Source organism: Schistocerca piceifrons, chromosome 5, assembly GCF_021461385.2.
Source record: "Schistocerca piceifrons isolate TAMUIC-IGC-003096 chromosome 5, iqSchPice1.1, whole genome shotgun sequence".
In the NCBI taxonomy this organism is placed as follows: Eukaryota; Metazoa; Arthropoda; class Insecta; order Orthoptera; family Acrididae; genus Schistocerca; species Schistocerca piceifrons.
In genome coordinates, this window is record NC_060142.1 from 694,048,308 (window position 1) to 694,075,833 (window position 27,526).

The window sequence follows — 27,526 nt, forward strand, 5'->3', positions numbered from 1 at the left end:
GATCGGTCGTAGGCGCTCCAGTCCGGAACCGCGCTGCTGCTACGGTCGCAGATTCGAATCCTGCCTCGGGCATGGATGTGTGTGATGTACTTAGCTTAGTTAGCTTTAAGTAGTTCTAAGTTCTAGGGGACTGATGACCTCAGATGTTAAGTCCCATAGTGCTCAGAGCCATTTGAACCATTTCTGAATGGATCAAAGCGTTATTTACGTGCTCAGTTTATGAAGCTCTTTTTCTTAAATAAATCAACCAATTTTTCTGAAATATGCATCTACCGATTTTCGTCCCGTTGGGTTAATTTCTTCGTGGTGCGTCGTCGTCTTCTCATTCTTCTTTCCTTTTTTTTTCTTACAGTGGATTTTGTAATAAAGACACTTACAAGGTGGTCACTGTGTTTCCCGCAGGCAGTGTGCCGTGTCTGTGACAGTCCATTGTACTTCAAAAGACTCGCCGCATCCATGCAGCTTTTCGCACTGCGGCACTGCCTGTTTTCGCGTGGCGAGATGACACGGCACTCGGCCCATCCCAGCGGGGCCCCTCAGCCCGTTCCGCATGCATTCGCATTCCCGTGGACCATCCCACAAAGCCCAGCAGTATGAAAGGAAAATTCTGCGCCCCCGCGTAATAAATGTAAACACGACCATTGTCGGAGATAGGGATCGGCTTAGTTTACAATGGGAGGCGCCGCTGTACAAACAGAGATAGCAGCCGCAAAGTGGATTAAGAGGGCGACACACGCAGAGAGCGGGCCCGTGCGACGGCCGCTGTGGCGCTTGCGGACTTCAAAATGCGGCTTCCCTGCTTCACTCCTAGCGCACGATGAATGCGTCTGTTGTCTGAAATACCTACAAAACGAATAAAATTTTATTTTTTTTAGATATCTTCAGGTAGTATACAAAAGACTGTGCCGAATAATACCATGTGACTGGGGAAAACCACAAAGAGAATCCTACAGGGTCCAATTTTGTATCCATTCCTATTCCTTCTCTTCTTCTTCGGTTATCAACCCACAGGTTGGTTGGCAGCAGCACGCCATTCCGTTCTTTTGTCAACTTTCTTCTTCATATCTGCATAGGTCTGGCACCCGATGTCATTTATTACTTGTTGAATGTAGCTTAATCTAGGTCGTCCTCGGCGAGTTCTTCCTTCAATGATTCCTTCTAATATTCTCTTAATGAAATTGTTATGCCGTAAAATGTGACCTATGAAGGTTATTCTTCTTTTCTGTATATTTCGCCAAAGAGATCTGTTTTCTTTCACTCTTCTGAGGACATCTTCGTTTGTAGCCTTGTCTCGCCAGCTGATTTTTTCCATTCTCCGGTAGCACCACATTTCGAATGCCTCTAATCTTCTCTTTTCTTCTTTTCCACAAGTCCAAGTTTCACATCCGTAAAGGGCTGTACTCCACACATAGGTTTTCATGACTCTCTTTCTTACGTCTAAACTAACATTTCTACTCGTCAGTAAGTTTCTTTTTCCATTGAATGCTATTTTGGCAAGTTGTATTCTGTTTTTAATGTCACTTTTGCTCCTTCCATCTGCTGTTATTTTGCTACCTAAGTAGTTAAATTCTGTAACCTGCCCTAGTTTCTCTCCCTTTATTGTTATTCGTATGGGTTCATTGTAGTTCAGGGCGCCACTCACCATCACTTTAGTCTTTTTCTTATTTATTTTCATTCCATACTGTTCTTTTAAGGTGTTTTCCATTTCATTGAGTGCGGCTTCTAAATCTTCTTTCCTTTCTGTAATTATGGCGATATCATCTGCATATCGCAACATATCTATTTTCATTCCGTTAAGTTTTATTCCTACTTCAATATTCTCTCTTATTTTGTCTATTGCTTCTTGGATATATGCGTTGAAAATTACTGGAGATAGTGGGCATCCCTGTCTCACTCCTTTCCTTATTCTTGCTGTTTCTTCTTTGTTTTCCTTCTTAACTAAGGCTGTTTCATTTTGGTATATTTTAAAGATTATCCTTCTATCATTATATTTCAGACCAGCCTTCTTCAGAATTCTAAACATTTCTGGCCATACAACATTGTCAAATGCCTTTTCGAGGTCTACGAAGGCTATAAATACTTGTTTGTTTTTGGAAATTTGTTTCTCAATTATTAGTCTTAAAGATAAGATTGCTTCCCTCGTCCCTACACCGCTTCTAAAACCGAATTGGTCTTCACTTAGAGTGCTATTCAATTGGTTTTCAACTCTTTTCAAAATTATTCTTATTAGAATTTTTGATGCGTGTGAAAGAAGACTGAGTGTTCGATGGTTTTCACAGTCCATAGTAGATGCTTTCTTAGGTATGGGGAATATGATGCATTTCTGATAGTCTTCAGGAACTTCACCTGTTTTGTATATTTTCTGTATGAGTTGCAGTAATGTAGCTTTCATTTTGTCTCCTGATTTCTTAATTAGTTCAGAAGGTATATCATCAACACCTGCCGCTTTCTTATCTGGTAGTTCTTTTAGTGCTTTTTCAAATTCATCTTTCAGAATTGTGTCCCCTAGTTCTTCTTTCTCTACTTCTTCGCTTAATTCTATCATATTATCTGTTAGAGGGTCTCCTTGATATAGCTCTTCAATGTATTCTTGCCATCTCTTCAGCGTGTCATATCCAAATAGTACCTTGCCCTCTTTGTTCTTTATAGTTCCTGAAGATTTTACTTTCCGTTTAGCAAAGTTTTGTTTTATTGTTCTGTAGGCCAAGTCAGTTTTTCCTTTAACCATGTTTTCCTCCACCTCTTTACAAATGCTGTTGAGGTAATTTTCTTTTGCTTTCCTAGATTCTCTGTTTATTTGGTTTCTAAGCTTTCTATATTTGTTTTCGCTTTGCTCGTCAGAGGCATTTTTGTATAGTCTTCTTTCTTCCATTAGACAAATTATTTCAGGTGTTATCCACTCTTTCCTGTTTACAGGTTTGGCTTTCCCAATAAATTCTTCTGCTGCTTTATGTATGCCTTCTTTGATTTGTTTCCACTCCTCGTTAGTACTCCCGGGAATAATGTTTGATGCCATCTCATCAGTTTTCCGTGCATAAGGGATCACTAGTTCTTCAGACTTTAGGTTATCTCTGTTCCATACTTTGTTCGTTTTTCTCTCTAATCGCTTGAGTTTGAGTAAGCATTTCATCATTACAAGGTTGTGATCACTATTAATATCCGCAGACGGGTAGCTTCTGCAATCCTTGATTTGGTTTTTAAAACGCGATTTTACTAATATATAGTCGATTTGGTGTCTTCTAGTATCTCCTGGGGCTTTCCACGTGTACCTTCTTCTTTTATGGTGGTTGAAAAGGGAGTTCGCTATGACCAACTTGTTTTTGGCACAAAATTCAATTAGCCGGCTTCCTCTTTCGTTTCTATCTCCTAGACCATATTTCCCTACAATTCCGTCAACTTTCTCTTCTCCAACACTAGCATTCCAATCTCCCATTATAATTAAGTTCTCTTCACCTTTAACATAATTTATAACTTTGTTGATGTCTTCATACACTGTTTCTATTACATCGTCTTCTTCTGCCGATGTCGGCATATAGACTTGTACTATTACCGTGTTCTTTGGTTTGGTTCCAATTTTGACTAGTATTATCCTAGAGTTAAATTGCACATATCCTGTGACTAGATTCCCGAGTTTTCCTTTTAGAATTATTCCAACTCCACCGATTCCAGTTGTTCCTTGGTTAGTACCTGTATGAATGATACGATAATTTCCTGATCTGAAGTCTCCTGGTTCAGGCCATCGCATCTCAGATATTCCTATTATGTCTGTTCTCATTCTGTCCATCTCTAGTTTGAGGTTCTCTAATTTCCCGCATTGGAGGAGTGTTCTTACATTCCATGTTGCTATTTTTAGTGTATTCTTCAACTTTGCCTGACCTTCCATTGTCCCCACCCGGAGATCCGATTGGGGGACTATTACTCCGGATTTATGTTTAACAGAAGATTCTGGCATGGTGCGCTACTGATTCTTGGGATATCTTGAGTGATCTTTAATGGAGTGGTTTCCCGTTGCCTTCTCCATCCTATGCCGTTGACTGTGAAGTTCTTCCGCCTTTAGGAGCAATTTCTCACTCCAAGGACAAGAGAGTGCCCTGCCTCTATCCGCTCATCCGCTCTCTTTGAGACCGTTGGCACTTGATAGGGGGCGTTTCCTTATCCCGGGAAACACTCGGTCGTCAGAGCCTCGTTAGCAATAACAGGGTGTACCGTGCAGCAATCCTTAGCTGCAACTCGGGTAGGTGAGGTTGACATTTGTACAGGAGAGGCTGTTAGAGTCGCTTCACTGTACCTTCCTTATATATGTGAATGACCTTCTATTGAACATTCAACAAGCAAAATTGATACTTCTTGCAGACAATACTAGAGTTATAAGAAATCCTGTCAGAGAGAAAGCAACATAAGAGTTGGTAAATGATGTTTTTCAAACTACTATTGTTTCTCTGAAAATGGTCTGTCCCTAAATTTTGGAAAGAATATAGTACATACAGCTATCTGCAACACACAGTCATTCCAGCAATTGACATATCACTTGAGTATGAGTCAGTAATGAGGATAGAATGCTCCAACTTGTTGAATGCTCGTACTGATGAAAACATGAACTGGAAGAAGCATAATACTTAGCTTTCCAAACATAATTAGTTACATTTGCTCTTCGTGTAACTGCTGACACACTCTGCCTACTTCCGCTCAATTATGTCTTACGGAATAATTTTTCAGGGGTAACTTATCACTTAGGAAGAAAATACTGATTTAGCAAAGCAAGCAGTAAGAATAACACGTGGAGTGCGCCCACGGATGTCGTGTAGGGACCTTTTGAAGGAACTGGGCACTTTAATTGCACCGCGACAATACATAATCCCACATGAATAATCCCATACAATTTGAGAACAACATTGGTGTCAATACCTACAACACTAGAGGGAAAAAATGACCTTTGTTGCCCATTGTTAAAGAGCTTTCAGTGACTGAGAGAGATGTTAGCTATGCATCAACAACATTTTTTTATTCGTTTTCCCAATAATGTAAAGTGTCTGACACGTAGCGTAGCAAGTTTGGAATCTAATTTAAAATTATTTCACCGGGACAACTCCTTGTATTGCACTGACGTTTTCTGCTTAAAAACATGTAGCCACTAAAACTGCGTGAGTAGGACTAAAACTAATAATGTGTTTACTAAAGTTAACACTAAAAATGGTTCAAATGACTCTGAGCACTATGGGACTTAACATCTGAGGTCATCAGTCCCCTAGAACTTAGAACTACTTAAACCTAACTAACCTAAGGACAGCACACACATCCATGCCCGAGACAGGATTCGAACCTGCGACCGTAGCAGCAGTGCGGTTCCGGACTGAAGCGCCTAGAACCGAAAGTTAACACTGATCATTTATACATATCTTGTAAACTGACTCGTTCCACATCATTTCAATAAAACAATCGTTCAAATGATCTGTGTAGCATTAACTAAAAGACTGCAACCAAACTATCGGTGTCTTAGCGTAAGCTGAGAAGAATAACTTTTTGTCATATCTTCGTAGTTTCAGTGGGTGTAAAACATGCTAAACTACATCACAGACTCGAAAGAACAAAGTTCAGGTAATCATTTACATTAAATTTTCAATTAGGTAATCTACCCCTTATGACAGGCTGCGGAAAGGACTGTGAGGCTAACTTCAGTGTCAGTGGCTTTGGCACTTTTTATACAAAAGTCTTCAAATTTACTTTCATATCTAAATTAAATGATAGTTAAATCGTCACTCCAACTGCTAACAGGCGTTGATATACATCATTGGGGACATGTTGAAAATGTGTGCCCCGACCGGGACTCGAACTCTGGATCTCCTGCTTACATCGCAGACACTCCATCCATCTGCCCTCGGTTGCTCCCCAATGATGTACATCAACTCCTGTTTGCAGCTAGGGTGACGATTTAACTATCAATTCATTCCAGAGAAGCTGCACGATCATCAGTTTTATCTGTTCTTTCGGGAACAGTTACTTCTTTCATATATAGTCATATCTAAATATTTTTAGATGCGATATGAGTTCGTCGTGTGCTTCAGCCTATCTGCCGTCAGCCTTCACTCTGTTCCACCGCAAGCGCGATCATTTCTGTAATTAATATGTTTTTGTACGTTTGGAAGTTATCAGCCATAAGGAAGATTTTGGTGGTATAAACTATGAACAGCATTGTGGGGTGTGAAACGGTGTTACAGAGTACTGCTAGTGTGTGCAGATGCCGTCGCCTGCGGAATCCAGCGGACCGAGATCTGCCGTGTGGAGCTCCACCACAGCTGTTCGCAACTCGCACTTTCACCTCTGGGCCCTTCACACATTGTGTACCCAACATTTTGCAGGCAGCAGCCACAGCAACATCAACAACCGTTAACAAAATGCCAAGGTCGCCACTAGGTCCCAACCTGGTACAAATAAAGTCGAGATAAGACTGGATTTTATTACGATAAGCAAGCCCCACTCACATTTGCTTTACGGAAGAACAAGTTAAATCCTACAGTAGTCATTTACGCTAAAATTGCTGCGTCATAAACTGATCCTCTAAGGGACAGGTAATCGATACACATCTCACTACTCGCTACTCATACCTGCTGATGACAAAAGTCTGGAGTGTATACTAGTGACGAAGACCAGCGAACAAGTTTTACCTGCCGTATCGTCTGCAGACTGCCTCGCACAACGAGCGCATGTATCAATCAGTATGCAAACCAGTACTTACCTCCTGGCGACTATAGCTTTAAATATAATCTTTATATTATTCGCCCGCATTGAAGAGTAATTAATTTAACCAAATGACTCGGTGGGGGACACATTCTCTTTGACCATATGCCTTTAATATTTTATTTGTTATTTGTAGTAAACAGGACGTACACAGTTCGATTCCAGGCAGGTCCCAGATTTAGGTGTACTAGGCAGGAAGCAACGTAGCCCGCGCGAGTCCGGAAGCCAGCAATTCTCCCTGTCGCATACCTCCATTTTTTTGCAAGAGGCTGCTGTGACACTCTGTCCGTTACAAAATGTAACCTGAACTTTTCAAAGAAATGTGTGGCACCTAATTTCTGCAATTATGTCAATATAACAATGATTTCTGAAATGTCACATTTTTCAGAACCCTTTTCGGAAGATCTGGAAGAGTACAGTCAAATTTCCTGATCATTTACTTCTTTTCATTGGCAGAAAATGGCTCTTGAAATTCCATATGCAGTTGTTTGAGTCAGGCACTTAAGCATAATGACAAGTCAAATAATATGAACCTTCATCCAGTCATAGAATTAACTGTGATCACAGCACGATAAACGAGAGAAATATCCCTGATACTCAGTATTTCGATAAATGCCCTACCTTTGTTGGATGACCCTGCGATCTATACTCCGTGAGCTTCAACATAGATTGTGTGAGGCAACTACGGCCACGCAGGGCTTTTTCGTATGAAATCTCGATTGCGGCGCCGACAGGTATGCTCCTCGGTTTCCTCTGTGTGTAACCACTCGAGCAGAGGTTTCTAAATAAATTTAGCGGCACACTCCACGTTTTGCTTGAAATAAAGAAACCCTCTGGAATTAAAATTTTTCCGAGACCATAATTTTCATAGATTCCATGGTGAGATTACATAAGAAATTCGACGTCCTCACCTTATGTCATAGGCGCTACATTTTTGTTACTTCGCCAGTTTTCTCTAGGATCACCCCGTCATGGAGAAGCTCTATCAAAACATGTGCAAAAATGAAGAAAGAAGAACCTGTCTTATATGTTTTATCGACATGAAGGTCTTTAGAGAAGGAGGGCTAGATCGTACGGACAAATCACAGGCAGTAAATCGACCGTTCTGATACTGAAGGAATCATTCAAGAACTGACTTGGAGTGGTTCAGAAAAACCTCGGAGAACCTAAGTCAGTATTCATAGCATCTGAAGAGGGAAACTGAACACAAATGTTTGAAGCTACGTTGTTCTCACATTCACATCAGACTGCTGTGTGATTTGGCTGTGAAGACAGTGCGATGCTAGAACGAGATTTTCACTCTGCAGCGGAGTGTGTGCTGATATAAACTCCCTGGCAGATTAAAACTGAGTGCCGAACCGAGACTCGAACTCAGGACCTTTGCCTTTTGCGGGCAAGTGCTCTAGCAACTGAGCTACCCAATCACGACTCATGACCCGCCCTCACAGCTTCAATCCTGCCAGTACCTCGTCTCCTACCCTCCAAACTTCACAGAAGCTCTTCCACAATATCCTTTCTTCCAGGAGTGCCAGTTCTGCAAGGTTCGCACAAGAGCTTCTGTGAAGTTTGGAAGGTTGGAGACGAGGTACTGGCAGGATTGAAGTTGTGAGGGCGGGTCGTAAGTCGTGCTTGGGTAGCTCTGTTGGTTCAGCACTTGCCCGCGAAAGGCAAAGGTCCCGAGTTCGAGTCTCGGACCAGCACACAGTTTTAATCTACCAGGAAGTTTCAGTGCGAAGCTGTGCGGCAACCACACTTGTCACTGCTGGACACACTGCTTATTCTTCGTAGCCAACAGATAGCCTTGAAGTGCAGATCGTGCCAAAATAATCAGAGGTTGTTCCATGCGTAGGGCATTTAAAACACAGTTTGGAAAACTGTAACGGCTTGTTTAAAGTCCTTTCCACTATCACTCTGAAGGGTGGAGTTGAGGGGAGGAGGGAGGGAGATGAATCCTCTCTCTCTAAATTACGAGGCAGTGGCACTAGTGTAGGGGTCAGGTACATGATGCATACGATAGCGGTTAGAATGGGTTGCTTGCATGACAGGATGTAGTGCAGTTTCCCCCTCAGCATGTGTGTGCAGTGGTGATGGTGGTCGAATGGTGGCCTGTCAGATAAGCATTCTGTTTGAGAAAGTGTTTTATTCATAACAGTACAGTGATGGAGAGGTAGTCGTTGACCTGCGAGACATAAGCGAGCACGTGTGCAGAAGCGTGCCAGAATCCACAGGGGGGCAGTGCGTGGTACTACGGCGGCCGGCAGGGTCGCATTGCGATCAGCAGAGCGGTGGTGCAAGGTAGCAGCGGCCACTGGCGACGGGCAGCGGGAAGCAGCCTCTGCTGCTGAGATGCCTTTGTAACTCGGCCGAAAACACACCAGAGTAAGCAGTGTTAAACTGCGGCCTCTGTTACGGCTGATGCCGAGGCGTACACTCGCTCTGAACAATGAAAAGTAACGACGTATTCACAGGTTATAGGTGCTTGGGCAACTACGAGGCATAGATTGGAACCCACCACCCTCCGGGAAGCCATCCGTCAGCAGATGATAGCCACCTGGCAGCTGACTTGATGGTGTTAAAGTGCCCAAGTACACTGCATTAAGATTCAACTCCGGTAGAGACCTGCAGCTGCTGGCGGTAAAGTCTGACAGCGCAGTTGGTTGCTTCATCTCAGACTGCAGTCTGACTTCTCATGACTAGAGGCTGGTGTCTACTGAATAACTCGTCATACAGGGCACATCTGAACACACCGAGGCCGAGCGTCTAAACTAGGTGTTATTTATGACCCAGGCTGGCTAGCGTTTCTCAGACAGTGGCAATGCAGACCTGCTAGGCACAACACGCTGGGGTAACCAGACGTAATCATTTTGAAACTGTGATTTCGTTTTCCCTGGTTTTCCTGTCTGGTAAGTTCCTCCAGAATATCTGGCGAAGCTGTATCACAGCTTACACTTTCAGAGACAACAGCTGGCTCCTCCTGCATTTTCAGCGTAGTGAATAATTGTTCTTACGTACAGAATACGTCCTCTTGTGCCATGGCACCTAGCCATCAAGTTGACATGTGCTTCCTCCGGCCTGCCACGGTGGCCGAGCGGTTCTAGGCGCTTCAGTCCCGAACCGCGCAACTGCTACGGTTGCAGGTTCGAATCCTGCCTCGGGCATGGATGTGTGTGATGTCCTTAGGTCAGTTAGGTTTAAGTAGTTCTAAGTTCTAGGGGCTGATGACCTCAGAAGTTGAGTCCCATAGTGCTCAGAGCCATTTGAGACATTTTTTTTTTGTTTCAAAAATGGTTCAAATGGTTCTGAGCACTATGGGACTCAACTGCTGAGGTCATTAGTCCCCTAGAACTTAGAACTAGTTAAACCTAACTAACCTAAGGACATCACAAACATCCATGCCCGAGGCAGGATTCGAACCTGCGACCGTAGCGGTCTTGTGGTTCCAGACTGCAGCGCCTTTAACCGCACGGCCTTTTTTTGTTTCCTTCCTCCTAATGTTGTCCTACTGAATCGACGCAGGAGCAGTTCGTTGCACTGGACGAAGGACACTACCTACCTGCAGACTAAGGAGGACAAAAAATGGAGGACAAAAAATCTAATTTTTTAAATACTGTAAGGAAAAAATGAACCGTTTCAAGAATTATGTAAACCCCTTTGATGTAGAGAAGCTAATATTTTGTGTTGCTCAATGGATCAGTGCAATTCATTCGACTGGACGCCTCTTCGACGATCTGTGTGTCCCTTATCTACCTCAGTTATCAAACCAGGGAAAGCGGATCTACAGTGTAGCGTGGAAGACTGACCACATGTCGTTCCTAGTGACTCCGTAAAGGCTAGTTTCCTTGGTCCAACTGGGATTCGATCCCGCGACTTTTCGGTTTCTAGGTACACACTATAATGAAATTTCCTGGCAGATTAAAAGTGTGTGCCGGACCGATACTAGAACTCGGGACCTTTGCCCTTCGCGGGCAAGTGCTCTACCAACTGAGCTACCCAAGCACGACTCACGCCCCGTCTTCACAGCTGTACTTCTGCCAGTATCTCGTCTCCTACCTTCCAAACATCACAGAAGCTCTCCTGCGAACCTCGCAGAACGAGCACTCCTGGAAGAAAGGATATTGCGGAGACATGGCTTAGCCACACCCTTGGGGGATGTTTCCAGAATGAGATTTTCACTCTGCAGCGGAGCGTGCGCAGGTATGAAGGTAGGAGACGGTAGTAGAAGGTAGGAGACGAGCTACTGGCAGAAGTAAAGCTGTGAGGACGGGGCGTGAGTCGTGCTTGGGTAGCTGAGTTAGTACAGCACTTACCGGCGAAGGGCAAAGGTCCCGAGTTCGAGTCTCGGTCCGGCACGCAGTTTCGATCTACCAGGAAGTTTCATATCAGCGCACACTCCACTGCAGAGTGAAAATCTCATTCTACACGCTATAGTGCTAGACCGCTAGGCCCGACGAGAAAGTCGTGAAACTCATTTGCCTGGTTACTGAGAACCGACATGCGTCTGCCCATAGGTTTTTTTTCAGCTCTTCAGAGGAAGTGCGTGAAGGCTATGCGCCCCGGCAGTAGACAGACGGCAGGGAGGGGACGAGGACACCGGCTGTCGGGGTCAGAGTGGCAGCCCGGTGCCGCCCAGTCAGCACAGCGGCGAGCGCTCTTCAGCTGTTGACTCAGGCGGCAGCGCCGCATATTAGATCGAGCCTCATGGCGGCCCCTCGTGGCTGCCGAACTCCACCCACCTGCTCCCCCGCCGGTGTCGCGCGCTCCCCCCTCTGCAGACCGCTGGCGGCAACCGGCGCTACTGGCTGTTACTGGCGTTTTGCATTCACTCAGACACCGTGTGTAGTGTAACGACGTAAGTTTTCTTTTGACATATGACCATGTGCAGACTTCGTCACCTACGTCAGTTACAAAACACTTCAAAATTATTTAAATTCTTTTTAAAGTTGTCTGTGAATGGTTCTCGAACGAAACTGTAATTAAAACATCATTATTTGAGTTGTATTAAAAGTTTACCGTCATACCTGCTAGTGACGCCAGATGAAAGTTGTTGCGATCAAGCCGTGAATGAAAACTGCGCAACGGATAAATGGGGGGAGGAGCTTGAGAGCGCTACCTAGAGAGCGTGTCCTTTCTGTACGATACTAGGCAAGGGGCTGGAGGGCTCACACGCTGGTGTGTGGGTCCCTGCATTCTATAGCTGTTGTTTTAAATAAATTCCTTTAAATTGACTTCTTTGTGATTTTTAAGGAATGTTAAAGATTGGTGACAGTTGATTACCTATTTATTTTGAACATTATCACTCGACATTACAGTGATAGCAGCAATTGTTTCAGTTTACAGATATTACAATTTTACATCTTATAGCTCGGGTATGCACGCACATTTCTACGGGCAAGACGGAATTGCGTTGGCCAAATGTATACCACGGAAGCCTCCCAATATCTTACATAGGACATCCACTACGTGAGGAGGATAACAGGCCAACTGGGGACCAGATACATTAACACAGGGGGTCAAATTTCCTAAATTAACGAGATCATTCATTTCCTTACACAATCCGAAGCTGGAAATAAAAGAATTAGTACAAATATTAAAATACCTCCCTTCCATGCGTGAACATTGAGACAGACGCACTGAGGGCACGTCTGCTCACTTACCCGTCTTCTGTAACCTTCCTAAAATATGGCGGGCACCCAGAGGTCTTCCTGCGCCCCGGTAGAGGGGGTGGTCGAACCACTTGGCCGTGACCAACCTCTCCACCCCAAATCTTGTGACACTGGAAAGTCTTTGACTTTTACCTGCCTGTGCTGTCTCTCTGATCCCCTAGCCAGGAGTAAGGTTGGCACTACGATACTACAGAACTACTTCCCAACAAATATTTGGCCACGCTTTACGGAAAGGTGTGAGGAGGATTAGGAAAGTTCATGTGCAGATTCACATCCACGTACAAGAAATGCGTAATACACGACACATATAAATACGTATTATGAAGCCTGACTCATTTCTTTCCACCCGTCCACATGGGTTCTGTTGCACCCGCGGCCGGCCGCGTCGTGCAATAAAATTGGCTGCGGAGCCGCCTCTGTTTCTATTTCCCGGTGCGAGCGAGCAGCGAAACCTGCTGCTTATAGAGCGGAAACTACTGTACCGTTTCAGTATTACGTCACTCAGTCCAATTGGTTTGCGCAAACTTTTTTTAATTTAGATGTCGTTTGTTTCTTCTCAGAAATTATATTAATGCAAGTTATTTGATTTAACAAATATTAGAACCACATTGAATAAACTTTTAAGACTCAAACTCGCGATGAACGTTGTCAAAATTAATAATCTTGTCAAATAAATCAGTAATACTTCGTCCTAAACATAATTCTTCATAAATAAATTCTCGGAACACGTATTTAAACTTTTGTAGCATACACTAGTTTATTATCTTCATATATGCTACATATAGACGTGAACCTGAGCCTTGACAAGATAGGACTGAACATTTACAACATGATTAAACTTTCTATGACGTCATTGTTGTAGAAACATTACAAATTCTTATTTTGTCAGTTTTTAGAAGCACGACGCAACAACTCGGTTCCAGGATCTTCTGTTGCTCTTTGGCTGTCGACCCGCGATGTATAGTAGCCAGCAATTTTCTCTCTGATCCCGGCAGTGAAGATGCTGTCTCCGTTCGTTGCGCCGCCCTCTCCGTGCATGAAACATAAAAATAAATACAAAACTTTAGATAATTCACAAACATTACAAATATTACAAAATACATAAACAAAACACTAAATTTAACGTATATTCACCTGCAAACTACACGTGCACATTCGATTAATATTACCATAGTTATTTGCCCCTGGCCTTCATAACGTCTGTTTCTGTCTAATACGTATGTGTATAAGGCCACACAGGTAGCTAATTAAAGGACACGGCCAGGAAAGATACCAAAAAACAGCATTAAAAAAATTCTTCAAACATCCCCCAGACTGTGGCTAAGCCATATCTCCGCAATATCCTTTCTTTCAGGAGTGCTATTTCTGCAAGGTTCGCAGGAGAGCTTCTGTAAAGTTTGGAAGGTAGGTGACGAGATACTGGCAGAAGTAAATCTTTGAGGACGGGGCGTGGGTCGTGCTTGGGTAGCTCAGTTGGTAGAGCACTTGCCCGCGAAAGGTAAAGGGCCCGAGTTTGAGTCTCGATCCAGCACACAGTTTCAATCTGCCAGGAAGTTTCATATCAACGCACACTCCGCTGCAGAGTGAAAATCTCATTCTGGAACCACATTTTACTCTCTACAGTTTTTGCAGTCTACAGCTCCCTCTAGTACCATGGACGTTATTTCGTCATGTTTTAACAGATGTCCTATGTCCTGTCTCTTCTTGTTATCAGTGTTTTCCACATGTTCCTTTCATCCCCGATTCTGTGCAGAACCACCTCACTCCTTACCTTAACAGTCCACCTAATTTTCAGCATTCGTCTCTATCACTATATCTCAAAGGTTTTGATTCTTTTGTGTTGCGGTTTCCCCATGGTCCGTGTTTCACTACCATCCAATTCTGTGGTCCAAACGTACATTCTCAGAAATTTCTTCCACAGATTAAGACCTGTGTTTCATACTAGTATACTTCTCTTGGCCAGGAATGCCCTTTTTTCCAGTTCTAGTCTACCTTTTATGGCCTCCTTGCTCCGTCCAACATGGGTTATTGTGCAGACTTGGCAGCAGAATTCCTTAACTTCATGTACTTCGCGATTCCCAATCCTGATGTTAAGTTTGTCACTGTCCTCTTCTCAGCTATACTTTCGTCTTTCTTCGATTTACTCTCAGTCCATATTCCATACTCATAATACTGTTCATTCCATTCAATAAATCCTGTAATTTTTCTTCACTTTCACTAAGGATAGCAATGTCATCAATGAATCTCATCGTCGATATTCTTTCACCCTGAATTTTAATCCCACTCGTGAACCTTTATTATATTTTCGTCCTTGCTTCGTAGACGTGCGGATGTAACAGGAGGCGCAAAGACTAAATTCTCGTCTTACACCCTTTTTAATCGAAGCATTTTGATCTTGGTGTTCCACTACTATTGTTCGCTCTCGGTTCTTATACATACTGTATGTTAGTCGTCTTCCCCTACAACTTACACCTATTTTTCTCGAAATACCGACATCTTTTACGTGTCAAACACTTTTTCTAGGGAGACAAATCCTAGGAACGTATGTTGATCTCTCTTCAGTCTTGCGTCCGTTACCAAGCACAACGTCACAATTGCCTCTCTGGTGCCTTTACCTTTCCGAAAGCCAAATTACACCGGAATTATTTGTTCCTGGCCATCAAAACGTCTATTTTAGCCTAATGTGTACAATCATAAAGTCACACTGCTGACCAATCAAAGTGCCAGACCAGGAAGGATATCAAACGACTAAACTTTACTTCTTGAGCGAGCGCAGCGCTGTAAGAAGAATAAATATAAACACCACTCACAGACTGGGTCTTAGGCCTATTCCGACTGGGCGACTTCTCCAGACAAGGCAGTAAATGGACCGATCTGTGACCTTAGAACATGTGACCTTAGTCACCTGGCTCAACTCTCCAGCTTTTATTGCCAGCAGATTAATCCTACTGGTGCTACTGGTTCTTTATTCAAGCAGCGCTCCATATGGCCTTTCGAGGCTGAGTGGACCCCGTTGTAGACCTGCCTACCACGGAAAAATCTGAGGAGGTACAGGAAGTCAGTGATGATAACTATTCGGATATATAGATGGGATCCAGTAAATAAACATGACTAAATTTCTAAGTGATTTGGTGGTGTAACGCCAGATTTAGCGTACAGAGTTACCAGCTCTAAGAGCAACAGTAGCTCTGACCGGCTGGGGATGGAGTCGATCTGAACTTGGGTGACAGGTATGGTTACGTCCTTCAATGCAGCTTCAGCCCTGCGTGAGAGTTCATCAGTCACAGTGGCTGCCGACTGGTGATGCGCCAGTCTCTTGGCGACCCGTGGCCACGTGTTTTAAGTGAATGGGGGATCAGCAGAACGTGCTGACCAGGGCAATAGTCGAACACCCTCTGCACCAGGTAGGGCAAGAGAGCTCGGGAAACATGTGACCTTTCGTTATCTTGCTGAAAGATAATGTCAACGGAATATAACGCACTGCCACCAGCCTTAACACACCAGATGTGTAACTTGTACCTCATATCATGACATGAAGTGCTAGTCCTGTAGAACGAAGACAATCAGGCCATTTGGTTTTCTTCGGAACCTTCAAACGTGGACGCATCGATCATGATGTTGTAGGCAGAACCAGGACTCCTCTGGGAGGGGTGGTGACGAACAGGGTTGCACTCCTGTGCCCAGTGTTGTCCTTGGACGCACCACTGTCTGTCAGGGGACGTCACGACAGTGGTCACTGTGCTGACAGTGGTGCTCCAGACGTCGTTTCACGGTCACTGGGGATACTTGTCTTGCTGCAAAACAGCCCCCTTTCCTTCGTCAAGAAGCACGTGGGACCGTTGAGATCTGCTTGGCGTTGAGTACTGCCGTCCTGAACTCATCGATTCCGGATTCGCATGGAAGTCAAAATGGTTCAAATGGCTCTGAGCACTATGGTACTTAACATCTGAAGTCATCAGTCTCCTAGACTTAGAGCTACTTAAACCTAACTAACCTAAGGACATCACACACATCCATGCCCGAGGCAGGATTCGAACCTGCGATCGTAGCAGCCGCGTGGCTGCGGACTGAAGCGGCTGGAACCGCTCGTCCATCGCGGCCGGCCAGATGGAAGCCATGGAATCCAACCAACACGAGTACCAAAATCCTGACAGACCACGATTCTGCTGCTGTCGAGTTCCTTCTTATCCGAGAAACTGAAAGGCATTTTCTGAATAAGAAAGCCGTTGTGTAATCTGTCCATGTATATAAATGTAGATGGCGGTATCCCTATCTACTTCGTTTCGTTGCTCTGCACTACTAGTCATTTGCATATCCAGTAATGCAGTACATTTTATACCATTATGACATTTGTTGCATGCCACCGTTATGGTCTTGGAATTTTTGTGGCCAGTAGTGGAGATTTCAGGATTAGTCTAGAAGAAGTTACTAATGAGAATAAGTTGATAGCACGAAACGATTTAAGGTGTCTCTATTTTTTTTTTAACATGATGACGGAATACGTCTTGGCGTGTAGCCATTGTAGTATTCTTGAATAATACAAATGTCAAAATGCAATGAAATTAGGTGATATGTAAGAATCTCAAAAGCAATTCTCTTCTCTCATTTGTCGGTATGCTCGCAATACTGTCACACACTTGCCTCATATCTGAACATCTTCGTCATTCCACTGTTTTGCTACCGATTTACCATAGTTTTTAAAATTACATATTTATTTCTAAGTTGTTTATTATGTGATCTCACATTTTCTCACCGGATAATGCTATAATAAAATTCTGTAAATATACAGACTACCTCTATTTTAATACTTGAGACTTCAGTCGTAATACCTTCCATTATCGGCACCTGCGCTATTCCGACGGGTTTATAACACAACCGTCTTTTTTAGATTTTTTCCACTCAAAGGATTGTTTGTACTATCGTACACTTGGCGAAGCTACATTGAACAAGTTTCAGGCACGGCCTGCCCTCGATGAGGGAGTAACTCGTGATAGACAATCCATCATACAGCTCGTTCTTGTCCCTGTTACTGATGATAGTTTAACGAATGGAAATGCAGTGTTGTATTGCCCCCTGTTCACCCTGTTCTATTTCCTAAAAAATCTCCATTCCAATAAAATGATTACCTACCCAAACATTAAAATGAGAAAGACAGCAACAGAAGTTTCTCACTACATGTGGAATGTTACGTGGCCAAAAAGTGTCTGATTTTTCCGTCCTAATGGTGTAATAGTTCAGTTACTTATTAATCTTTTAAATACCATAAAAGGATGGTAATACACATTCCGTTACCTGTCGATTTTATTTCAAAGAGGAGATATGTTGATACATAGTTTAATCTTCAGCAGTTGCGCCCCTCTACGTCTCGCCCTGACAGTGGTAGCACGCTTTTTCACTGTCACTAGCATCATAACGATCTGGTAAGTGCAACCCGCCTAGAGAAACTGAGGCTCACTCCTTAGATGTTCCTTTCAAAGCAATTTGATTATTGATGTATGTCACATCCACACTATACCTCAAAGAAAAAATAAAATTCCGAGGCTTGGTTGAAAAATGGTTCAAATGGCTCTGAGCACTATGGGACTTAACATCTGAGGTCATCAGTCCCCTAGAACTTAGAACTACCTAAACCTAACTAACCTAAGGACATCACACACATCCATGCCCGAGGCAGGATTCGAATCTGCGACCGTAGTAGTCGCGTGGTTCCGGACTGAAGCGCCTAGAACCGCTCGGCCACCGCGGCCGGCTCCGAGGCTTGCTACGAGATAAAAAACAAGGGCACAAATACAGTAAAGTCTAAGGTGATCTCCTGACCCCTCTCAGTGGTACCACAACCATCAACATCGATAATATTCTGCATTGGAGTTCTTAACGCCAGAGCTTTGGCTTCCCTTTAAGATTAAGAAGATACGGCTCAATGAAATTATAGTATAGTTTACTTCTTAGAGCAGCAATAAAGTATAAGAATCTAAGGGAATGTGTAGAGAGCTTCATTAGGCACACCATCTAGTGTCATCTAGCAGGATAAGGAACAGTTATGAGGTGTTAAGCATAGGGATACAAAGAAAACTTTTACTGAGGAAAATAGTCTTGAAAAGGCAATGATACAAGTGTTTTGGTCCATTTTTCCCCTACAAATATTCGAATGGTTCAAATGGCTCTGAGCACTGTGGAACTTAACATCTGAGGTCATCAGTCCCCTAGAACTTAGAACTATTTAAACCTAAGGACATCACAGACATTCATGACCGAGGCAGGATTCGAACCTGCGACCGTAGCGGTCGCGCGGTTCCAGACTGAAGCGCCTAGAACCGCTCGGCCACATTGGCCGGCCATTCGAATGGTGATATGGTTCCGTTAGACTACAGATTCCCATTTACATCCATTTTTATTAAGCTATGCGCCTTCAATAGCGATTACGATTCCGATAAGGTCGTATAATTGTAAATTACCTTTCTTCTTTCCTAAAAAATTTGCTTCGCCTCTAATCGAGCATTAAAGCAGAATCATTTCTGAGCCTACATTTTCGTACACGAAGATTTTCTTGATTTCCAATTTCCCTCGCCTCTAGAGTATCAGAATCTCTTTAACGACATTTGAACCTGCTTCGAAGCGAGGCGTTCATATTTTCTGGTAATCTTGCATATTTACTCCAACTTGTGTCGGAGAATGCCTCGTTTAAAACAGTTGCGTCCGGCAGTTATGAGCGACGCTAATTACGTCGCCGACTTAGTATGCAAACGGCCTCGCCGTTGACGGCATGCCAAATTAATGGGCCGTCCAAAGTTGCGTCGCAGGCGTTGCGCGGCGCTCAAGATGTTCCGGCAGGGATATTGGCAGTGCGGTAGGCGGAATGCTGATGGCCGGATACTCGGCTGTCATTCGCTTCTCATAAACCGCCTCCTGTCGCCGAGGAGACGGCCGTTCGTGACGCCCCCACCTCCTTAGGCGCGTATATCCTCCACCGCTGGAGCAGCTGCGTTCGCCATCTGTTTGCCAACTCACCAGCCTGCAGCTGAAGTGAACGTGGAAACACTCCTCCAAACTCAAAAGTAAGGCGATAGGCAGTGGCAGTAAAGAACAATTGAAGAGGTTATTGCCTTCAAAAGGCGCAAGTGCCAGAAAAAAATCACACTGACTGCCAGAGTACATCGTACAGTAAGCTCTATTCATCTTCCAGAAACAACGATTGGTAACCAGAAGGCGACTGTACTGGAATATCGCTCGAGTGCTGTGTTCAGTCCTCTCTCACCCTCGTCGACTAATACACTTCTACGCCTATATTCAAATTTATATTGGATAAGCCAACGCGTAAGTCTGATGGAACTTTAACTCTCTCTTTCGTACTTCATTGGAGATAGTACGCGAGAAGAACGAGTGTCGGTTCGCCTCCATATAAGACAAAATTATGGTGAAATGAAAGACCCAGTACGTGTTTCCTGGCTTATCTTGAAACGTCTCTCTTCACCTTAGAAGAGCAAATTACTCTGTGATGCAGAAATTTTTTTCAAGCAGCTTCTCCTGCGAGTTTATGTTGAGCTTTTCTGAGACGCTCTCGTGCTTTCTAGCTTAACTATTTTCAGTACCACTCCACTTCTTTTGTTAATCCTACTACCGAAGAGGGCCCCAGGCGAATGAATAACATCAAGATTCGGTCAGACACGCCCCCCCCCCCACACACACACACACACTTGCAATTACACACACAGTCATGTGGAGAACCCTCATACCACACACAAGTGGAATACCTCCAGTATACCATGCGACCGCTACGGTCGCAGGTTCGAATCCTGCCTCGGGCATGGATGTGTGTGATGTCCTTAGGTTAGTTAGGTTTAAGTAGTTCTAAGTCTAGGGGACTGATGACCTCAGAAGTTGAGTCCCATAGTGCTCAGAGCCACTTGAACCATTTTGAACCTCCAGTATAATTTTATCTACATCTCCAACAACATCTACACTCCGAAAGCTACTGTGAAGTGCATAATAGAGGGTACATCGTGTCGTACCACTTCCCGTTCCATTCATGAACTGAGCACGCTATGAATGACTACTAAAACGCCTCTTTGCGCGTTGCATTTAGTCCAGTCGTGTGTTTGCGATCTCTGCTGGAGCGTAGTGTAATCCAGGATTCCTCACTTGAACCTAGTTCTTTAAAGTTTGCAAGTAGCTTTTCGTGAGATAAAGTTTTTTGAAACATTATTTCTTGGATCTACTCGAAAGTCGGACTTTATGATAAAATTTTTATGTAATAAGACATTCCAAAACTCTTAAAGTGTTTGTTTATTTGTTGATCACCGATTTCGACCACTGTTCTGGACTTCATTGAACCTCTTACTCTGTGAAGAGAGTAACATGAGTGTACTTAGGGGAATGTAAACTGCAAGCACAAAAATAAACATAGCGCATAAATAAATACGTAAAAGAATGACGGCGATACCTATGGGAGTTGCTGAAGCCGACGAGGAACAGGTGCCACTCTAGGAGGCATATAACCAATGCTGCATGACATGCAGTTTGCATCGCTTAAATAGCGGAAGCTCCACCCACCGTCTCCTACGTTACATCATTGTCAGTCAATGGCCGTAAAACACGTTAAATAAAGGCTAGATACAATTATTTGTGTATAAAATTTACGTCCGGACCATAGGTGTATCGAAAATAGAAATAAGCTTGATCAGACCATAGTATAAAACTTGAAATTGAGTAAAAAGAAAGAAAATAAGCTATTAACGTGTAAGAATACGCTTGGTGCCCATAAGGGTCCTGTGTGTAACAACCTCGAGGCAAAGATGTTTAGCAGGGGCGCCACTAGTAATCAAGGTAATGTTCTGAAGATCGATGTATTATGACTACACATCAGAGATACGCCAGTACTGACTTACAGTCTTTGGCTCACCAGTAATCAAGGTACTATCACTGAGATCGATATCTTACTTCCACCGATCAGAAAACAAATGGTTTTTATATGTTGGAAATTATTTCTACCACACCTGAAACCGATGTGGCCTTTAACCACTGAAAACAGTTACAAGCGAACAACATTAAGATATAAAACAGCAGTGCCCCTCTGTAGGAACAAATGCATAGCATATGTCAGGTATGGGTGGATAACGAGAAAATATTACTTGTTATCATGGAAATCGTATGAAGGTCGACAAGTTCCTATCGTTAATATTATGTACAACATTGTATGTGAGACATTAATTATCTCCAGAGTTTACAGTTATGTTTAAAACATTACTATAGTGTCGGTGATGCATCTTTCTGGTCATATGTTTAAGTTCCCGTTGTGGACGTTTGATGTTAATGTCAAACGTATATTTCAATTTATTTTTGTATTATTCCATTGAGGTTCTTTAATGTTTTACATACAATTGTAAATTATGCGGATAATTAATGCCTCACATCTAATATTGTACGTAATATAATAACATACCGATCTTCATACGATTACCATGATTATACGAGGCCTGTTCAGAAAGTAAGCTCCGATTGATTGCCAAATTGAAACCACAGTGAACATCAGAAATGCTTTACTTGTAACAATTAGCTACACCTTTCAGCTACTTCTCTACGTAGTCGCCGTTCTGACTTAGACTTTTGTCATAGCGTTGTACCAACTTTTCAATAGCCTCATCATAGAAGGCAGCCGCCAGTGCTTTCCGCCAATTCTCCACGCTGGCCTACACCTCGTTGTCTGTGTCAAAATGTTGTCTTCAAAGACAGCGGTTCATGTGACCAGAGATGAAACTCAGGGGGAGACAATTGCGGACTGTATTGTGGGTAATCTAACATTTCCATTTGAAAACGATGCAGGAGCATCTTCATTGCCCCTGCAGAATGCGGCTGAGAATTGTCGTGAAGACGAAACAGCACGACAGTTATGTAATGTTAGCTGCATAGCTTCAGGCGAAATTTCTCACCAGTCCCTCGTACTTGGCGGCAGACACTATTTTCTAGACATCTTTACGCACTCACTGCGAGCTCAGAAATGAGAAGAGCGACGTGATGCTAACTGGGGTTATACTAGAGACACTACCCAACACATCTGTGCAAAGCTTTATCGGATTTTCATAGTCGTTTCCATTTTGCGACCGATCGGAGCTTACTTTCTGAACGCCCCTCGTAGATAATATTTTCTCGCTATTTTTACCTGACATGCGTTGTGCATTAGTCGCTATGGAAGAATACAAATGCTTTATACCTTAGTATTGTTTGCTTGTAACTCCTTTCAGTAGTTAAAGGCCAAATATTGGATATAATTGTGACAAAAATAATTTTCAGTGTACAACAACTACTTTGTTTTCTGATCGGTAGTAGTAACATGTCGATCTTGACGATGGTACCTTCATTACTGGCGAGACAAAGAGCAAGCCAACACTGAAGTATCGTTGATGTTCAGTCGTAACACATCCATCTTCAGAACGTTGCCATGGTTACTGGTTTCGTCCTCACTAAAATTTTTTACCTCATGGTTGTTACGTACCAAGTATATCCTTATATGTTAATAGCTTGTTTTCTTTCATTTTAATCAGTTTTAAGTTTTATATTATGCTTCGATGAAGTTTATGATTGTATTTTCAAAAAAATGGTTCAAATGGCTCTAAGCACTATGAGACATCTGAGGTCATCAGTCCCCTAGACTTAGAACTACTTAAACCTAACTAACGTAAGGACATCACACACACCCATGCCCGAGGCAGGATTCGAACCTGCGACCGTAGCAGCAGCGCGGTTCCTGACTGAAGCATCTAGAACCGCTCTGTCACAGCGGCCGGCTTGTATTTTCGATATACCTATGGTCTGCACGTAAATATTGTACAAAAATAACTGTATTTAGACTTTATTTAACGTGTTTTACTTTCTTTGGCTAATAATGATCTAATGATGGAAATGGTGGTTGTAGCTATCTAAGGGATGTAAATTGCATGTCATGCAGCAGTGATTATGTGTCTCCTAGAGAGGCGCCTACTCCTACCCACCTTCAGCAGACTCCCATGGGTGGAGCTGTCTTTCTTTTACGTGTCTGTTGATGTGCTATGCATATTTTTGTGTTTGTAGTTTACATTCCTCTAAGCACATTCATGTTACTCTCTTCACAGAGTAAGCGGTCTGCGAATACATAGAAAGAAGGATCCTTTATTGTATGATTATATGATAGCGGAACAAACACTGGTAGCAATTACTTCTGTAAAATATCTGGGAGTATGCGTGCGGAACGATTTGATGTGCAATGATCACATAAAATTAATTGTTGGTAAGGCGGGTGCCAGGTTGATAATCGTTGGGAGAGTCCTTAGAAAATGTAGTCCATCAACAAAGGGAGTGGCTTACAGAACACTCGTTCGACCTATACTTGAGTATTGCTCATCAGTGTGGGATCCGTACCAGGTCGGGTTGACAGAGAAGATAGAGAAGATTCAAAGAAGAGCGGCGCGTTTCGTCACAGGGTTATTTGGTTAGCGTGATAGCGTTACGGAGATGTTTAGCAAACTCAAGTGGCAGACTCTTCAAGAGAGGCGCTCTGGATCGCGGTGTAGCTTGCTGTCCAGGTTTCGAGAGGGTGCGTTTCTGGATGAGGTATCGAATATATTGCTTCTCCCTACTTATACCTCTCGAGGAGATCACGAATGTAAAATTAGAGAGATTCGAGCGCGCACGGAGGCTTTCTGGCAGTCGTTCTTCCCGCGAACCGTACGCGACTGGAACAGGAAAGGGAGGTAATGACAGTGGCACGTAAAGTGCCCTCCGCCACGCACCGTTGGGTGGCTTGCGCAGTGTAAATGCAGATGTAAATGTAGATGTAGAAGACCAGAACAGTGATCGAAACTGCTAACTAGTAAATAAACAAAACATCGTTATGCGGATGGGACTGTTTTATAACATAAAAAATTTCGTTAGTGTATGTCTGTTAAGGTTTCTCTGCAACTCTCTCATGGGCCAAACAAACTTATAACTATTCGTGCTGTCCGTCTTTTCTTAAGCCCAAGTCTCTTTTGGTCCTGTTTGATGCGGATCCCAAACACTTGAGCTACGTACATTCTTAGATGGATCTGAGCCATGCCGGCTTTCGTCCTATCGATTCTCCTCGAGAGTAACAGTAACAATTCACTCCCTCACCACAGAAGTGTGTGAGACAGTGTGCCCGTGAAACTGGAGTGAGTCCCTCAAGCGTTCGGCGAATTTTGAAGACAGCAAAGTGGAAGTGCTACATCCCACGATTGTTACACGCAATGAACGAGGACGACCCAGATCGTAGAATGGAGTATTGCGAGTGGTTTACTAACATGGTGCGCAACGATGAAGAGTTTGCAGAGACGATTTTGTGGTCTGACGAGGCACAGTTCAAACTCAATAGTGCAGTAAATCGCCACAACTGCATCTACTGGGGAACCGAAAATCCGAACGTCCATGTAGACAAAGCCGTGAATTTGCCAGGAGTAAATGTGTGGTGTGGGTTGTCTTACCGGGGCTTGATTGGGCCATTCTTCTGTGACGGCACAGTTACCGGTGAGGTGTACCTTCAGAAGTTTCAGACATCCATTTTACCTGCCATCCGAGTCTTGTATGGAGACGGAAGAGTTTACTTTCAACAAGATGGTGCCCCAGCCCATTACCAAAATCGTGTTAGGGCGTATCTCGACGAAAATCTACCAGGAAGATGGACAGGCCGCAGAGGTGCGGTGGAGTATCCACCACGTTCCCCAGACCTAACTACTCTTGACTTTTACATGTGCGGAACACTAAATGACGTCATTTATCGACAAAAGCCACGCACATTAGATGAACTTCGAGAATCCATCGTACATTCACGTGCAAATATCCAACTGAACACGTTGCAATCGGTAGTTCGTGCTGCAGTTCGGCGGCATCGCTTGTGTGTGGATGTTAATGGTGACCATTTCGAACACCTACAGTGATATCTTTAAGTTGGACTTTAAGCTACACTTTCACCAAAAAGGAGACAACTCCGTCAATTAGTTTGCAAGTTATGCACTTTTAAACAGTGGATACATTTTTTTTTTTGGCCCCTCTGTATATTGTTGAGGGTCCTGACTCCTGACCTACCTTTCCGATTTATGAAGCACTAATGTATCCCCTTTTCAGGATCTTGTGGATGTTTTGCAAGCAAGTTTCTTAGTGGATATTGCATTTACCCAGCTATAAACGATGAAGAAGACGCCCTGAGTTCTGTTTCCTAGGAATGCATCTACCCCATCGAATAACTTAGTGTGTTCCATAAGTAACAATTTTACCTCCAAGGCGACAATGTGGATGCGCCTTGAAAGTTTTCGGAAGCCAAAGACATGTCATCATCTCATATTTTACTACTAACAACCATCTCGTACCCTGTCAGTGAAAAGAGCAATCTGTGTGTCAAGATGATCGGTGCCTGATAATGATCAAAAATGACTATTAAATAAATTAGCTTCGTTTACAGAAAAAAACAATGTAGTCGTAGGAAATAAAATCAGCCACTGAATTAACAACGCACAACAATAAACAGTAGAGAAAAATACGAACAGTACAAACGCAACCGGCGGAGACAGTATGTGCAAGAATCCTAGTAAATAGATCGGGTCAGCACATTTGAATTTATGATCCCGAGCACATCACAGTTAAACAAAGTTGCAAGTATTGTGTCGTTCATTAGAGGTTTTTCCGACAGCTTAGAATACAGTATAGTATCTTCACAGGGGAAGGACCTGTAAATATCTCAACCAAATCGAAGATTTTTTTTCTCAAGTTCACATTATGACCACATGCACGGGAAATGCGGCTTGTGCGTAAGATACTGGCAGCGAGGGTGATGTAACCATCATCCCACCATGTAAGTGTTGCGTCTCAATCTTCGTGGTATTAACTACCGAAGACAGAAGTAGAAAGTTTAACACCTTGTATTTGACGACATTAAAGACTGAAGTGGTACCTGAAGATGTCGAACAGCTGCCTTGTGAAAATTTTGTGTAATTTCTACGGCAATGCATGACGCAGTGGCCGGAAAATGTTTAAGCAGTCTTCGATAGCAAACGACGCACCAGGCGCTTCCATAACACTTGAGTTTTTCTTAGAGAATAGCGTTGTCTACGCACTCAAACGCCTTGAAAATGTCACCGTGTGGCAACACGAACTAGCGATACTTAATTATTTAAAAGTTTGGAGCGCTTTACCAACCTGACACGCCAGCTCCGTGCAACACCAACTTCCACGTAAGACAGCAGTCGGTTACATGTCGAAATCAGACAAATCTTAGCCAAAGTCATAAATACTATAGCTTCTTCGAAACTATAATCTGATTTTGAAGAGTGAAAGGCCGTTGAATTCGTCTCGTTTAGAACTCCCACACCAGTAACGGTAAGTTCTGTAGTACTGTTTGAAAAACTGAATTTCGTACCAATCACTTTGTAATTTATACACCTTTGAAAAGAGATTGCAAGTCATTTAGTTGTGATTTTTTCACAGTTCATCTGTTTGAAAACAGAATTACCATATCTTACGCGGTTCAGGAAATATTTTAGCAAATTACCTCAATCACCATGTAAGACAATTTCCAAATTTCACAGCTAACTTTCAGAGAGTAAAGTTGCGTAGGAGCTAAGAGTATCGATAATGTCAAGGTATTATGTAAATTACAAGGTATACTTGACACATGATGCTTTTCAGTTGCTTAGGTGAGGGCCTCGATAAGTGGATGGAATTACGATGCGACCAGCAACATTCTACCAAGGTAAAGGCGCACATTCTCAAGCAGACATTACCTGTTATCAACGACAAATCCGACACGGTTCGTAAGTTCACTGGCTGAACCGCCAAACAACAGAAAATCAGTTAAAGGAAGACGAAATGAAAAGACTCTCTACTAAGAAAATAAAATAACGAAAACACTTCTCGAAAGTTGACAGAAACGAATGAAAGAAACAGAATTCCCACCTTCTACAAGCTTAAGTATCCATACTTTCCAGATCTGTGTTCGCCAATCTTACTGCAAAGTCAGTACTAGTAATAGTGACTGCACACTTCATTTTTGTATTAAAATCGTGAAAGTTTGTTACTATTATAGTTCTTAAATTAACTCGTGACATAGGGGACTGATGACCTCAGATGTTAAGTCCCATAGTGCTCAG